Raw genomic sequence first — 12,931 nt, 5'->3', positions numbered from 1 at the left:
AACATGTGTTCGGCGTAGATCTCCTTGCAATATCTTTTATTTACTCTCCTCCACAGTCACATCACTTTAATCCTACCAAAGAAATAGAAATTACTAGTGCAACTGCCACATCAGTGTGGATGTTACATTGGCAAAGGGTATGTATAATTAATTAATTATTATTAAAATGCTTAGCAATCAGTTGTTCCCATGTCTAGTATCTCTCCAGAGGCCTTAATTACTCACTTTTAAGGAGTTCAAAGTTACACTGCACTTTTCTTTGGTGTAAGGAAACTTTACTCCTGACAGGCATTATCTGTATACTTTATATAGTGGAAAACTAGTTAGTTTTTATACAACATACTGCTACTGAGTGTCTTCACTTGCCCTTAGTAGGAGTCATCATTTCTCATTGTATTCACCAAAAGGCATGGCAAGAACAGTTGCAGAGGGCACAATGCCTGAGCAAACAAATAAATTCCTGCAGTTTTCTAAGCAGTAAGAGATCCACTATACAGGACTTCATATAGAAACTCTGGGGAACCACCACATCCCTCTCTGCTGACAAGAACATGACAGAGGTAGCTGTACAAGCACAACAGGGAGTGTATTCTGACTATACCTACAACAGCAAGTGTCCCAGGAGCTGATCTTTAGGGCAAAATGGTGCTGAGGACCCAACACTCATGCTGTCTACATTTTGGGGAATTTACTTTGATCTATATCTAGTCAGGTCCTGGGGACTGAACTCCCACTACTGATTGGTGTGCACCAGGTCAGCTCCCGGTACACAGTTTCCAGCGGTGCCTGATGGTCATCAGTTTCATGTGACAAGCACACTTCCGGTCTGAGCTGAAAGGCTGGTGTGGACACAGGGTTGTGCCCAGTATGGACTTGCTGCATCATCCTCTTCTTTGGGAACAGGGAGGAGAAACAGAGAGGGACTATGCCTGGGATGGGAAGAGAGGAACTGTTTATATGGGCTATAGTAGATACCTCATTTAAGTACTGACATTAGGTTGCTGACAGCTATAGGGTTTCTGTGTGAAGGTATTATCTGTTAGTGAGAGATTCAGAAAAAACCCTGAACTAGATGCTTTGAATAGACCTCTCAAGGGATTTGTCCCTACACCTGGACAAGTGAGGCAGTGAGACTAGCCTCACAAATGAAAAATGTAAGTAGGTGGTACTCTCAGCAGCGTGGATGTGCATCCAGGCTCTGAGCTTGGACTCCTAAACATAAATGGGGAGACTGGTATGTGAACCCACCTGGAAATTAATTTCCCAAGGTCAGGCCTTTGAAAAAATCTAGTGAAGCAGGCAGGCAATTACGAAATATTTCAAGCATGGTGATGTATCTAAATTAATTTCCCACTGACAAGTGTCAGGCAGTTCCTTGATAAGCATCTCACTCAGAGATGGAGTGTACTCTGCAGCTCTGGTATGGAGGCACTGGTGGTACTGGAGGCTTTCAAAGTTTACATCAGGTATTTATGGCCTGCATGTGCATCAGAAGCATGACTAATTGTGAGTTGTGATTTTTCAGATCATGGGATAATTCAGGTAGAAAGGACCTTGGAAGATCACCTAGTCCAACTTTAAATGAGGTCAGTTCTGTAACTGACCCATGTGGATTTACAGCTGTATATGTCATGTAAGCTTTTTTGTTGTCATCGTTTTTGATGACTGTGATTATGGAGATTATATATGTATTTTCCTAGTGAATGTTGTTTTTGCCCTATACAATATGCTTTGTTTAACACTAACGGCAGATGTAGATTAAGGATCTATATTACTTATTATTTGTAAAAGCTTAATTTTAACAAACTAAGAAAGCGTTGTTAATATTCTATAAATAATTTTGCTGGCAAACAAATTTCAGAATTTATATAACCATTTGGGAAGTCATTATTTTGTCATTCTTTACACGGGAAAATAGTTTCCAGTAGCAGACCTAACTCTGACATCTTCTGTTTAACTTAGTAAGCAAGACAACCACATGAAGTCACCTGATTTGCATCATACATCTAACATGAAGACAGGAAAACCTGTTTACTATTGAGCCTTTTTACTGGTCAATTGTCTAATAAAAACAAGCAAACAAACCCAACAACAACTAACCAGCCAAACAACAAAAAAAAATGTTGAGAGATGTCTGTTCAATCACTCATGCCAAAAATCTTTCTTAAAATACAATCTAGGTTAGCAAATATGCTCATACAGTTTTTCTCCCAGTGGGCCTGTTTTATTTTAAAATCACCTTAGAAGTAATAGAAATTTGAAGCATGCACAAATTACGTTTGACCTTTCATCCAATCTATTTATTGTACAAAAATGATGTAGCTAAATATGAAGGATCTTGAGGCAAAGGAAGGTTGTCTAGTAATGCACAAATAGACCACAAAGGGAGTTTTCTTCTCTTTCATTCACATTATAATTCTCTGAAGGACAGTATCATTTTTATGTCTCCTCCCTCAAGCAGCATGAAGTCTGTGTCCACAGAGCTTGAATATTTGCCATGGGAAAACAAAACAATAAAGAGAGAAAAAATAGTCTGAAAAATCTTAGAAAGTCAGGGACAAAAACCAACTGTTTCTAGCGCTTGTTACTAGTAAGTTATTTTGAAAATTAATTGCACCTGTGTGCTTCTGGAAAAAACCAATCACATGAGCTATTATGTCAAAAATTAAATAAGGAAAGTTATTCAGAACACTCCAATGCATTTTACTTGCATATTCATAAGAAGTAGGAATTAGTCCCAAATATTTATGTATATTAGTAGTCCTTGATACTTATTCCCCATGTGCCGTGCTACACAGGCACACAAAGTGACAGCAAGTCTGAGCGAAGACGCTGGCCTGTGTGTTTCAGTGGCTGAGGGCTACACTCACTGCGCTCTGTCTGCGGGTGAGGGAAGGCAGTAACCTCTGGCAGAGGAATAGCAATAAGCAGCTGGTGATGGTAACTTCTTAAACTGTTCCAGCAAGGCCTGCCAGATTTAATCTGATTGTACCCCTCATCTGCTATAATGGAGGAAAAAAAAAAGTAATTACTTACTAGCCTCTTTAATGCAGTCTCTTATTTGAGGTGCCTCACCTTTTGGTGATTTAGGAGATAAATGGGACACAACTTTTTGAAGAGCACAGTAATTAACAATTTGTGATGGTTGAAGACAACAGGAATTGACAACACATGACCCGGTTTTAAATCTGGACCTGTTGCCTCAGATTAGGGGGGAGACAGAGACAGATAAATTACTGACCACTTTTAAAGCCTGGGCTCTGCTATTCCCAGGCACCCCCTAAAGAATTTGAGCATATTCATAGTGCAAACATGAGGTCTACATCCTGTACGGATACTCTCTTTCTATGAATTTAAAAATCATGGGAACCACTTTGCTGTTTAGTGTTTCTGTCTTAAGAAGGGCAAGTTTTTTTTGGGTCACTGGTGGTTTCAACCAATCTACCAAGCAGAGCAGAGTAGATGGGTCAGTTTGGTAGACAGCAGTGATTGTTATTTCCTTGTAATCTGGTAAGACCTTGTTCAGTGGGAGGCAGAGACTCCACGGAGGTGCTGTGGAGATATTTTGTGCATTTGGCTCATGAGAACAAGATGTGGCGAGCTCTGTGGCCAAAGGCTGGGAAAAATACTTTTAAAAAAGAAAGAAGAAAACAAAGAGAGAGAGACAACCTGTTAAACTTATTGTCTGTGTTATGGAAAATCCCTAAGGGTCCCAAGGAACGTGAAACTGCCTGACAGTAGACAAAACAAAAATAGAAGCAATGCCCTAAACTTTATAGACTACATAGATAAGACGTACAAATGAAGAGAAGACAAAATGTTTCATTTAATTCCCATCTTGCAGGTGGGAAACTGAGGTAGAGGAAGATTAAAAAGTGACTTGCTCAACAGCACACAGGAAATCCCTCACAAAACCACAGATCGCAAACCCCAGATATACCAGGCCTCCAGCAGCATCATCACCAAATCCTCTTCCATAACAAAACTCTTCTCCTGGCTTTCACTGATGGTTTTTATCTGCACCAAGACTTTCATGTTACTGCAGAGCTGGCCTCCTGTTTTTTTTCTGTACAAAAGCTTATATATAACTATATATTGTGCTTGATGTCACACCTTAGATCAAAGCGTGCCTTCTTTCAAAGGAAAGTGGTTAAACTTCAGGCGGGTTGAGCTGACCCTTCTCCTTCCCTCGCACGACCCTCCTGAATACTTGATCGAGTCATGGGAAGGACAGTGATGGCTCGGAGAAAGGCCATGATGACCTCTGCTAATACTAACAAGTCTCACTCCCTGTGAACACAGCAAGGATTCATTAGCACAGGGAGGATCTGAAAATATATAGGATGAAGAAAATTAGGCAAATTAAAGATGCATTCAATTTTGCCTCCTCTAAAATGGATTCCCAGAGGAGTGCAGTCAGTTTAACTAGTTTAAAAAACTGTGGTGTCTAGAGGCGATGTACTTAACTGTTCCCTTCCTCCTTGCACTTTTAGCACCCAGCTCCTTGTCTTTTTCTAGTTGCCAGAAGGGTTTATGCAGCGTTTCCCCCCCACCCCTTACAGCACAACACGGGCTCTTTGAACGTTTTCCCAAGACCTTTGGCCCCCATCCCCAGGCTTGCCTCCATGAGTGGCTGGCCAGCCCTCACCAAACTGCAGCGGTGCAGCTGCCACGAGCTGCTTTCTGGGTTACCCAAGCCTGGAAAGGCACTCAGGGTCTCCAAAGCCTTTCATATCCCTCCTTAATGCAGAAAGCAGGAATGTCCCACCATAGTAATCAATCGACGCTCTCCTTAAGCATGGTCTGTATGAGGGTTTCCTTGGAACCTCCCTGCAGTAGGCAAGCGAACCACTGAGAGCTGATAATCTTCTAATTAATAACACGGAGTTAGTGAATAACTCATGCTTTACAAATAAGTCAGCACATGGAGGTCTCAAGACCCCAGTGTATCCAAAGGAAGCCCGAGAGAAACTAATTGACATCTGTGGGGGCTACAAGGTCTGTTGGCTAGCCTTGCAGCTCTCCACAGCTGCTCACACGTACCCAGAGGAACTAAGGGAAGGCTGCAGGCAGCCAATTTTTAAACAAAACCAGAAACCCCCACAGCCTTGTCAATAGGTGGATATTTGCACGCGTGGACACGCAGTGAGGGGCTTAAATGGGAGCGTATGATGTGATTTGGATGTGCAGCAGCCTAAGTCCTGTTTATTTAGCAACACTGAGTACAGAATTCCTCTCTTTAAGGAAAAATAAATGAATAAACACTCTCCTCTCTGACAGTGCTCCCACCCCCTGCCCAAAAGGAGCAGCATTACTATGCCATTAAACCTTTTCGTTCCCATAGCTTTTCCTCCCTCAGCATTAAATGAGAACCCAGTGCAGCAGAGGGACCTGCAGAAGTCAGCCCTGGGCCTCCATTTCCTTGGGGCTGATATTAGGAGACCCAACTATTTCTGAAGGCCACGTCCTTAGTGCTGAGCAGCTGAGCCCTCGTGAGCAAACCCCAGGCCAGCCACTGGCGGGGCACTTCTTGCCTCAAAGGTGGGGGCGGGAAATGCAGCCAAGAAAATAAGACTATCAGCTGGAAAAATAAGCCCCAAAGTCCCTCCATTTTGGGGAGACAAAGGAAAACATTCCACTTTGCTGCTTCTGGTGCCAGCAGCCCCATCAACACCACCCTTCCCCCTGGTGCAGCAGCCCCACTGGTGCTGGAGAGTGGCCCCAAGACCTCCCAGGTGTTCCAGGACCATCTCCTTCAAGGCCCCCTTGGAGGCCAGCACCATCCCAGAGCCTTTTGCATCACACAGCCTCTGGGGGAGATGGCTCCCCTAGGCTAGAAAAAGGCTGCATGTAACCTGCACCCCCAAGCCCCTGCCTGTGACATTGCTCTCCTCATGGTGCAAGCAGCAGCAGAGCAGCTTAAATGGATCGTTTCGAAAGTTGGAGATTCCATGCGGCAAGCGCGGGGAATCTTTGAAACGGCAGTAAAGCACATGGCAGCGTTTCAGTTTTCTCTGTGTTTCTAAGTCTAGTCAAGTCTAGTCTTCAAGCATTTCTAAATCCAATTCATCTACAGAAAGTCTGCACGCTTGCAAGTAATTAGCTTGGAAGATGTCTTTGTTGCCTCAGCCTGGCTCTGTATAATACGCTCTGGTGAGTTAAGGAATTTAGTTCACTTAGAATGGGGTCATGTTAAGAAACAAGCTTGCAATCCTCAAATTGCCTCTGTCATTGGAAAAAATAAACCTTGCATTTTCAAATCCTGTTTACAGAGGCACAACGCAAGCCCCCGTCAGTGTTAAGTGTTGTGACCTGCTGTGCGTGGTAGGTGCTCCCCAGAGCCGTGTCCTGTCCCATCCACAGGCAGTTCCTGGCATTAAGTGAAGCCAAGGGTGAAGCGCTGACACAATATAAGGAAAACCACAAGGACGGGATGTTCCAGGAGTAATGAAACACTAGGGAAATTAGGAGTGGGATGTATGTATATGAGAGACATTTCAATGTGCAATTCGAGGGCTGAGTGTATTAAATGAAGTTTGTCATATTACTTATCGCACTGATTTTCCTCCACCAGAGCATGGCTTTCTGACTACTTCCACTCTTTTTTGTGCTAGACACAGGGCTCTGTTGCAGTGAAAGGCAACCAAGCTCAGACAAAGCTGAGGGTGTCTTATTTGGATAAACATCCCTCCCACCAGCAGGTTTGCTGATGTTGTTTCACACCATAGAAAGTTGAGGATGTTTTGGGGGGTACAGCAGTCTTGCTGTGGGGCTGGTAACCCAGATAACACTGCTAGCTCCATCCCACTAGGCTGCAGTCCAAGGGGACTACCCCACCAAGGGAGCTGGAGAGTACAATAGGGCATTAGGAGCCTTTTCATGCTGATGCTCAAAAGGTAGAAATTCAGTAATCTCTTCATCCCCAAAGAGGGGAAGGAAGAAAGGGCAGGGGAAGGAGAGGGCAAGCTGCTGCTTATACTCCCTTGCAGACCTCCTCCCACTCCATGTTAGTCTCACCCCTGACTCCTTATAGCCTCATTTGGCAAGGAACTTAAAAGCACATCGGACCGCTGTTGTATAACTTCTACCTAGAGCTACTGTTCCCAGGCTTCCCACCTCTCTGAGTCTCACCTACAATAATCCCTATCATAAGCACTTCTGTACAACCTTCCTCTGTACAACATGGGAGGAAGCCCTGCCTGCTGCCAGTGGTAGAATGTCTCCATTGTGGCCCCGTGCAGGCACTGTATATAATCTTTCTCTGCCAATATATGTCTTCGTGAGCTGCCCCCCCATCCCCCTCCCGAAAATAAAACGACTATTCTTTTCTGTTTTAAGTAGGTTTCGTGCAATAAAAACCATTTTATTGCTTCCAGTAATTGGTATTTAATTTGCAGGCCTTTACAACTTGCAAAGAACAGACTGCTTTAGCCGGAGAGCTGGTATGTGTGTGCACTTTGTGGATTTTATTCCACTGGCACTTGCTTAGTTGACTAGTGTAAAATGATACAATTATGGTTTTGCAATCAGAAAGGCTGCAGATAAAGACCTGGAGAGATGTTATAGGGTCCTGCGTCCAATTTGAAGCAGCAGGCAAGACAATATAATTTTAGGGGGCGCTGCCAGCCTCAGACATCAAAACTTGACTCCTGTTAAGTGTTTTCCATTTTACTGTCAAAATATCAAAGGCTGTTATTTAAACCCGGAGTCTCTTAAAGTTGATTTTCTTTCTCTCTCCTTCTCCCCCACCTCTTTTTTCCCCTTTAACTGCCCCGATAAACTCGAGGTGAGGGAACCTGTGAAATGTTAGCTCCCTCGCTCCCCACCCCACCGTTCATGGGCATTGAAGCCCGCCGAAGTCCTTAATCTTTTTTTGGGGTGAAATCTCGCTCCATCCGACCCCATTCCTTCCGACGGCAGCCGAGCGGGGGCGGCGGGGTTGTCTCTGCCTGTCGGCTGCGGAGGGCGACAGCCAGGGCCGAGGTTAGCTCAGGGGGGACTGGAGGGGACGCGGTCCGACCCTTTCTCGGGAGAGACGGCGCTGCGGTACCCACTGATTTTACGCCTGAGGTGTCGGGGCAGATCTCAGCAGCAGGCACCGGCCGGCACACCTCTCCCACCCGCAGCCTGCACGAGTGGGGACCGGAGACTAGCGGGGCGTCCGCCCTTCTCTCTGGGGCACAGCTGCATATCTGCCATTAACAATCTGTCCCATTCTCCCGACGGGCCGGGCCGGGCCGGCCACGGATGCAGCCCCGGGCAGGGCAGCGTCCCACTCCGTCTCACCCGGGAACAGCGGGGAACCGGCGTAGCCCCGGGCCTGGCCGCGGGGGTGGGGAGGGGGCATCCCACCGCTGCCGCTGAGCCCTGCCAGATCACGGAGTGGGGGCTCGAAGGGCTTGTGCGTGTGTGTGTCCGTGCCTGTGCACGCACGCCCATATGCAGGGATCCGTCTGTGTGTGTGAGCGTGCGTGTGTGACTGCCCACGCGTGTGCGTACTCCGTGCGTACTCCCCAGGCCTGCGAGGACTTACGGACTTACCGCCGAACGGGGCGAGCACAGCGTTGAAGAGACCCTTCAAAATCACGCGTGTCGTTTCCAACTTGCTTTAATCGTACGGTCACGGCGGAGCTCACGCCGCCGTGGTGGAGTGCGGGACAGTGGGGTGCCCGCTGCCCGCCCCCCCCGACCGCTGAACCTCCGCGACCCCGCGGGGGCCTCCAGCACCCACCCCGATGCACGGTGCCTTCCCTCTGCCCACGACCATTGGCAAGGAAATGGGCGAGCTGTACCTTATTCTTAAGTTAAAATATAGGCAAATCCACGGGCTTCTGCTTATAACAAACTCGCAAATGAATTATTCCTTCCTTTGAGTATTAAACTATTATCTGATTTAAGTTTACACTAATGTTTCAAAAATTTCATTCTGGTAAGGGGAAAAGGGTGGGGGGGAGGGAGGCAGAGAAGAGGCAGTTGTGTCCTTGACTAAATAAATAAATAAATAAATAACCCCTAAATAGTCTTCTGTGAGAAAGAAGTTAATATACTCAATTATTTTCTGCAAAAGATCATAACATCTGGAAATTGATATCAAATGGTGTACAATCCCTGAGAGACGATAAACTTCCACTGTATAATATTTCCACTAGAAATCTTAATAATCCCATAAATCTTCCCTGTGAATTGGGAAAATGTAACAGTTCATTGAAATGCTCATTGGGAAATAATTGAAAAAACGTAATAGTTCACCGAAATTGTCGCGGTTTTTTTTCCTTTCTTTGGTGCTGTTGCTAACTCTGTGCATGTGTGTAAATATTCCTACTTCGTTTTAAAGACATACATGGAATATTCCCTTGAGCGCTGCATACCATAAAATAAAAATATGCCCTTTTGACTTATTAATCATTATTACAGAGTTCAAAATTGCAGCGTCCCTCGCACATTACTGAAGGAGGGAAACAATTTTCTCTGTGTGTATTTTGTCTTGCTAAAATCAGTACAAACTTTACAGCTCGGAACTTTTTTTCTTTCTTTTTGCTGCACTTTTTCTGATAGGCTTCCAATTCTGCTCGAGTTATCCAGGGCGACTAAAATCAAGGCGCTACTCGCCCGTTATACTCACCCACTAAACTGTAATTAATTACACACAAAAGAAATTGCTTATTGTAATTCACCACGTGAATGTTTAATTTTACACAAGTAGATGAGGATTTGAACGCGTCTAGGCTTCCTGTAATGAATATATGAGTAATTAATGTTGCTGGCAGTACGCGGTTTAAAAAAAAATTATAATTGTGATAGAGAAGAGACGTTGTGGGAGGTGTCTGTGTCTGTGTGTGTGCGTGTGAGTGCGTGTTTGCATGTGCCTCCGTGTAGGAGAGAGGAGAGCATTTGTGTGTTTTTGTATTGAATTAATGTATCCCTTTGGTTGCGTTGCTAGAAGTCGGAATAAAGACAATTAAGCCCTTAGCATTTCTGTCACACTCCATTAATTACTGTAGCCGCTCCATGTCCCGACTGCTTCGTAACATATTCATCAGGTACGGTACCCGTTCAGCAGCCTCAGCCGGGGAAGTAGGCTATTGTTAGTTTAAACTATAGCCTCTCAAGTGTTCTTTATTTTACTTTTCATCCAAGATTGTTTTCCTCTCCTTTAAAAATGTTTTTCTAAAAATAAAACTCAACATAAATGTTTTAAGATTAGATTTGCAGGGAAACAGTTTAATTTTCACCATATGTTGCCCCAGCGGCGTGTAGATTAAAAAAAAAAAAAAAAAAATCTTTCCACTGAAGCTACCAAAAAAAAAATCTAATATAAAAAAGTATTCTTCCCGATGCCTTTCCCTCCTGTGGGTCGTTTTACGGCCCCCAAATAAATCTTTAAGGTTGCAAAGAGGTAAAAAAAAAAATAAAAAAAAGAAAAAAAAAAAAGAAAAAGTGCCCTGATGACGGAAAAGCAAGTCCTGCCGTGATAATGTCCTTTATTAATATTATAGATGTGTAGTGTGCTGGATGGATCAATCATATCCATTCACAATCAGGATTAAGAGAGCCTATTTTAATGAAAATCTATTAGTCTCTCATTTGAGACACGGATGTTGCTTAAATCAATAAACACCATAAAAGAGAATACGACGCAGGTTTCTAAATAAAAAAAATCCCATCTATGAAACGTGTTAAGGCGTCTGTAAAATCCTGAAACCCTCGATCGATACTTATAAATATTTAATTTTTTTTTAAACACAAATTGAAAACCATTAACACTGCATCTATTCTTATTATTAAAACAAATTGTCCTTGGAATTATGTGCTGTGGAAATGGAGCCAGATTGAAAGGGCATCCTCTGAAATATGTTTACTCGCTTTCATGTAAACCAATAAAAATCTGCAGGAGTCTGTAGAGTGAGCAGAAAGGTTTGATGTACAATGTCCATGATTACAGTCTCTGAATTAATCACGAGAGAGAGAGGGAGGGAGAGAGGGAGGGAGGAATGGAGATGGGGAGAGAGGACTCAGATATCTACTCAACAAAATCTTCCTCTTCAGGTCAGCGCTTATTAAAGTGTGGATTAAAACGATGTTTTTTCTGTTTGCTTATTTGCTCCAATTCGACGAAAATAAGCTGAAGCGGGGGGCGAGGGCGGGTGAGAGGAAATCAGTTTCGCCCTACGTCATGCCATGAGTCAATGTACAAATGTAAATTCCTCTTATAAATATGAAATCCAATACTTTGCCTTGGAAATGCTTAAAGCTAATGCAACGCTTAAACTCATTCATAATTATTCCTCTCGCTTAACTCGGAGAAAAACTCCCAGTGGTCAAGAGATCCCTTCGAAAGCTGAGGAAAAAAACAGCACATGTATCGACACCACGCTAAATAAACGCTTTTCTGCCATACCTGGCCCGGGGCTGTTCCCCGGCAGGGCGAGATTCTCTGCTCGCAAGCCTTAACCCTAAGCCTCACACTCCTGCCCATTTTTGAGCACTCGGGACCACCGACCCCCGGCTCCCCTCGGTCGGCAGCCTCTGCGCAACCCTCCGGGGCCTCGGGGCTTCGTGGGCTGCGGGGAGCGGCAGACGGGGAGGAGGCGGCGACCCGGGGGCGAGCTCGAGTCTCCGGAGGGGACTCAGCCCCGTAAGGGCCGGCAGTGGGGCAAGTGAGGAGATGGGAAAGAAAGCGGGGTGGAATGAATGGCACCCCACCCCGCTTTTGCCCAGTTAGGATTCCCAGCAGGGAGGAGGGCTCCTGTCCGGTGCCCCGGGGCGACAAGGAGGGAGAAGCAGGATATGGGGGTACAGTGCCCCGCAGATGACTCAGGAGGACGCGCTGCCAGAGGAACCCTCAACACGCCGCTGATACCCCGCCCTGGGAGGGAGTGTAAGGGGCGGTCAGGGAGAGCGGGGTGGCTTGCACCGCGGCAAAGGAGTAATCGGGGTGCCGAGCTGAGCCGGTGGCAGCTCTGAGCGGCGCTGGTGAGTTCTTAGTTCTGTGACAGGGTCCCAGGAGCTCGGTGACTGCAAGGGAATGAGGTTTGGAAGGCAGCTCCTTCTCTCCCCGCCTCCCTCCATCCCTCCTCCCGAGCCCGTTATCAGGAACAGCAATAAGTGTAATTCCCACATGCACCCGCTGCTAAAATTTGTAGCGAGGTCAAAAATGACCCACACCTTTGCCCACACCCGCAACACCCTTTCCTAGGTGTCCACACAGCCAGGGGTTGGGGGGCGGGGGGCTAGGTACGCTCCCCGCCTCCCCCTGCTCCCCGCCGTCCCATAGGGATGGGACGGGACGGGCCCGTTATTTCGCGCAAAGCTTCGCGGTGCGGGGAGCGTGCAGTGAGGACGTGCCCGCCCACGGGGCTGCCCGCGCCCCCGCACCCTCCGCCTCCTGCTCCCGTGGCGTGGGGCGGTGGCCGGATCCCCGGGGAAGGTTGCGATTTACACCGCTTTTTCTTTTTTTCCTTTCCCCCCCTTTTTTTTTTTTTTCCCTTTCCCTTTCCGGTGCTTTGTTTCGCTTTTCGCTTTCGGAGCGAGTCTGAGGCAAGTTCCCCCGTCTGCAGGGCTCCCTCCCGGCGGCCTTCCCCGCTGCCGTCGGGGGTGGCGGGTGGCGGCGGTCGCGGACTGCCGCGCAATTTGCGCGTCCGGGCCGAGCTGCGCCCCGTGGGCTGCGAGAGCCGAGAGGGGAACCGGCTTTCCCACAACTAGACCCCGCGCTGCTGGAAAGCGGGAAGGGGACGGAGGCGGGATGGGGATGGGACAGTGGGGAGGCAATAGAGCTTTTTTTACTTCTGTTTTAGGATGCTAGGATTTGCCGCTGTCCTTGGGGGCAGAAGCCCCGGCGGTGGCAGGAGGCACCCGGGGGGTCCCCGGGAGAAGCGCGGCCTCACGTTCGCGTGGGCTGAAGGCGTGGGGCTGGGCGCGGCGGGGGAACCGC

The sequence above is a fragment of the Patagioenas fasciata genome, chromosome 1 (assembly GCF_037038585.1).
Source record: "Patagioenas fasciata isolate bPatFas1 chromosome 1, bPatFas1.hap1, whole genome shotgun sequence".
In the NCBI taxonomy this organism is placed as follows: Eukaryota; Metazoa; Chordata; class Aves; order Columbiformes; family Columbidae; genus Patagioenas; species Patagioenas fasciata.
Note: the sequence above shows the minus strand (reverse complement) of the source record.